Here is a 3606-nt window from a genome sequence, read left to right as displayed (position 1 = left end):
CAAACTTGTACTATAGTTTGGCCGAACTGTCCTGGGTTCGGTCACTCCTCAATTTTTGAAAAATTTCACCAACATTCTGCCAAAATTAACAAAATTGAAGTTTCAGCATAGGTTCGACCGAACCCTGGGGAGGTTCGACCAAACATGCTCTGTAGTTCGACCAAACTCTATCCAGGTTCGGTCACTCCTCTATTTTCGCAAATTTGCTGGAACTTCCTGCCTGGATTTCAGAAAAATGAATTTTGGCCATGGTTCGACCAAACCAAAAGTGAGTTCGACCGAACTGTCACTATGGTTCGACCAAACATACCCTTGGTTCGGCCAAACCATTCTTCATATTTGAAAAAAAAATTGCTGCTGCCATAATTTTTATGCTACTGAAAATTTTCGTGACCCTTCATTCCCATTTTCGTCACCTACCCCTTTCTCCTCCTTCTCACTCTAAACCTCCATTACAACCCCTCTTACAGCCTCAAATTTCCATCAAAATCACTCCAATCTTCACTTTTTCTCACTTATTTTCCATCCTCCACTCAATTTCTACAATCTCCACCAAAAATTCCTCACAAAAACCCCATTTTTTTTTCATTTTCCCCAATTTCAAGGGTTTGAGTGCTTTGGTGTTTTTGGGTTTCTACTTGCTTCCAATCAATTTTGCTATGGTTTTCCTAGCTTTTGCAAGTTTATTTCTTCAATTTCTCATAGTTTTACCATGTTTTACATGTTTAAGTATGAATTTTGGTATTCTTGAAATTGTTAGTAATAACTTGATTGATTCATGTGGTTCTTTGGATTTACTTGTTGCAAATGATTGGTTGTTAATAGTAGAACATGTTGTTATGATGATTATGCATGTTTGCCTTGGTTTTATTTTGATCTCAATGTCTTTGCCTAAGAATGTTGATTTCATAATAGGGTGTTCATGTTACCATTTTATGATTGAGAAATTCATGAGTCGGATGTTGTTGGAGATTGTTATTCATTGTTTTGGTTTGTTTTTGATGGTTTGATGAATGGATATCACGAAAATTAGGGGACATCATGCCAAATTTCACCTAGACTTTGTTAGGACTCATATAGGAATGACATAGGAATTCTTATTCAAGCCTTAGTTCAAATGTATTCATGCCTTCCTTGAATTGTATTCATGCATACACTTTTACCTTGGATAGCTACTTGTCTTCTTATGTCATTTCTTATCAATTTGTTCTAATGATATGCTCTTGGTGAATTTGTAGAATCCAAATGTTCGGTAAAGGCAAAGGAAAGTCAAAGAGGAAGAGAGTGGTAGAATCTTCAGGACCACAATTCCCACCTCCTCCCGGCATCAATGATCATGGCATTGTTGCTTTGGACGAACAATTTTGGCCCATCTATGAGTCACTCATCAAGCGTCCAATCCGTTCTACAAGATTCTTTTGCCCCCAACTTTAAGGAAGCTAGGTATTTTGGATGAGGTGGTCAGGTTGGCTCAAAACTTTGGAAGGGGTGACTTCATTCACCTCTACGCTTACACTTACGAGCGTGTAACTTTAGAATTCCTTGCCTCTCTTCGCAAGGAAGTCTTTGAGCCAGAGGATGTTGATGAGGATCCTCAACTTATGATTCACTTTAGAATGTTCAACGAGGATCATTCTTTAACGGAAAGTGAGCTCAATGAGATATTCTTTTGGCATGCCACCGGAATTGATCACCCATCTGAAATGACCTCCACTCATTGCATACCTTACAACGAGCAAGAGTGGTGGAGGAGTATCACCAACAAGGATAAGTTTCAAACTAATGCCTCAAAGGTCAACAATATCATTCACATAGCCTTGAGGTATTTTGTACGGCTTCTCCAATATGCCGTGTTCTTCAAAGAAAACCTCGGCTCCATGGTAAAAGATGAGGTTGCTTGCCTATTCTTGGCCGATAACCCTCAGCGGCTCAAATTTCAATGCTCCTCCACCTTCATCCAACGGCTCTTGGATACTAGGGATAACCATCTCAATGATGAGATCTTTATGGGTGGCATGATTACTATCATTGCTCTTTCTTTAGAGAATGGAGCATACAAAGATCAAATTGAATTGCTCCCACCCGTGCACCAAACCCGAGAAGAGCTCACCGACGAGTTCCCTCCCTATGCTCTTTCCATAAGCGCCCTCCGTCACAGCCGCTTCCTCAAATTCACCACTAGCAAGCGCCGATTCATCCTCTTGGTCGATAGGGAGATAGAATGGTGTGTCCTCCCAGACCCCGACCTCACTACGGTGGACCACTCCGCTCCTCTCAAATGGAAGATCCCTCAACAAAACATCCCCAATGAGCTGAGACGAACTAGAGCTCGGGGTGGAGTTCCTCAACCTCCGCTGGTCCTCCGTGAGGAGCAAACCGTCCCCCCTCCTTAGCTGGGGAGGTGAGGCATCTTCCTGTTCTTCCATTCCTCCTTTTGATCTAAGTGCCCTTCGTAGTACCCTCGATGATATCCGTCGAGACAATCAAGCTTCCATTGAACAATGGAGGTACTATGCGAGGGCAAATTATGACAATCTTGTGCAAGCGGACATTCAAGCGCCCTATGTTAACTACCCTTACCACCCTCCTCAAGACGGTCCGGTCAATCATTGGGGGCCCTATGACCCTCAAAACCCCACCTCCCCCCCCCCTTGCTACGCCTATTGGGAAGGTCCTATCGACCCTATCCAACGCGTTGGCACCCCTCCATACGACCCCTATCGTCCGGGTGGGTGTAATCCGGCTTATGACCCGGCATCCACATCTACCCCTACTCCTTTTGATGTCGGTTGGGGTGACTAGGGGTGGCCCTATGAGCACTTCAACCAACCCTTCCACCCTTTCATGGATACTCCCAAGTTTGATCCTGCTTACCCCCCTCAACCTAGGGGGCGCAGAGATGATAACCCGTGATGAGGGTTCCCTTCCCTCCCCCCCGGTCTTCTAACTTATAACTTTTTCTCGGGACGGGCAAAAGATTAGTGTGGGGGAGGATGTCCTTTTGGTTGGTTGAAGTGTACATATGAGGGTAGAGTGGTAAGGTAGTAGCTTGCACATAAGGAGGATAGTGAGGATAGTGGCCTTGTTATTGTTGATGGCGTTGTGATGGTGATGTTGTGATGATGATGTGACGGTGATGTGATGAGATGGTGATGTTGTGATGATGATGATATGGTGATGTGATGGTGGTGATGTGATGATGATGATGTTTTATGATTATTTTTGCTGATTTCTGATGATTTTCTTTGATGATTCTTGAGTTTTTGTAGGTGGAGATGCTCCCAAGAAAAAAAAAATCCAAATTCCCGAAAATCCAAATCCCCTTAATCCAAACTTTGTAGATAGCCTTTTTTTATTTATTTTTCTTCTTTTTGTTTATTTCTTTAGTCTTTTTCTTTGTTTTCTAACTTTTTCTTGTATTGTTGTAGTTTCTTTTGTTTGGCTCACCTTTCTTGAAGCTTGAAAGCGGAGATGAAGGAAGTTAAGGAGCATCCCGAGCTCCCTTGGTGAGATTGGATATATTACCTTGTCTTCTATTTTAAGCGGCATTTGGTGAGACCTTTCCTCTTTTTCTTTTTCTTTTTCTTTGAGTGCTTAGTTTAGGTT

This window comes from Chenopodium album, chromosome 7 (genome assembly GCF_948465745.1).
Source record: "Chenopodium album chromosome 7, dcCheAlbu1.1, whole genome shotgun sequence".
NCBI lineage: Eukaryota > Viridiplantae > Streptophyta > Magnoliopsida > Caryophyllales > Amaranthaceae > Chenopodium > Chenopodium album.
This window is presented reverse-complemented; position numbering follows the sequence as displayed.